The sequence below is a fragment of the Chrysochloris asiatica genome, unplaced genomic scaffold (genome assembly GCF_000296735.1).
Source record: "Chrysochloris asiatica unplaced genomic scaffold, ChrAsi1.0 scaffold00029, whole genome shotgun sequence".
NCBI lineage: Eukaryota > Metazoa > Chordata > Mammalia > Afrosoricida > Chrysochloridae > Chrysochloris > Chrysochloris asiatica.
The window spans coordinates 19,429,158-19,430,029 of NW_006408547.1; positions in this window are offsets into that span (position 1 = coordinate 19,429,158).

Below are 872 nucleotides of genomic sequence, written 5' to 3' on the forward strand. Positions count from 1 at the left end.
TCCAGAGAGGGAGAGCGACTGTGTGCTGAAGACCTGGGGGGCACGGGGGAAGGATTGCATGGAGGGGATTGTAACCATGGCAATGAGACAATATACAATAGAATGAATGTAAAACCAATGTTCTCCCATGTAAACTATCACATAATTCACAATAAAACATTAAAAAAGAAAAAAGAAAAAAAAAATTCCTTGAAGTAAATGAAAACAAAATCACAATATACCAAAACTTTTCAGACATAGCCAAAGGGCAATTTATAGCAATAAAGACATCCATCCAAAGGGAAGAAGGAACCATAATCAACACATTAACACAACATCTTCAACAATTAGAAAAGACCAGCAAAATAAGCCTATAGTCAACAGAAGAAAAGAAATAATAAAGATTAGAGCAGAAGTAGATGTATTGGAAAACAGGAAAACAATCAACAAGACAAGAAGTTTATTCTTTGAAAGAGTTAATAAAGTTGACAAATGTAACAAAAAATGGAGAAGACGTAAAAAATAAGCATAAGAAACTATATGGGTGATGTCACAACAAAACCAACAGAAATAAAAAGAATAACAAAATACTACTGTATGACAAAAATTTTGAAAAACTAGAAGAAATGGATACATTTTAAGAAAAACACAAGCTACTTAGACTAACAAAAAGTGAGGTAATAATTTGAACAGACCTGTAACAAAAGAGGAATCGGTGGTTACAAAACTCCCTACCAAAAAAAGCCCAGGCCCAGGTGACTATATTTTGAATGCAATAATCAAAGACTACCTCCCCTCTAAGACTGAAACTGAAAGGGGACACATGAGCAGGAATGTAGGCTTGCTGACGATCTCATTGGTCTACTGGTGAGTAAAAGAGTGGGAATGTAAGC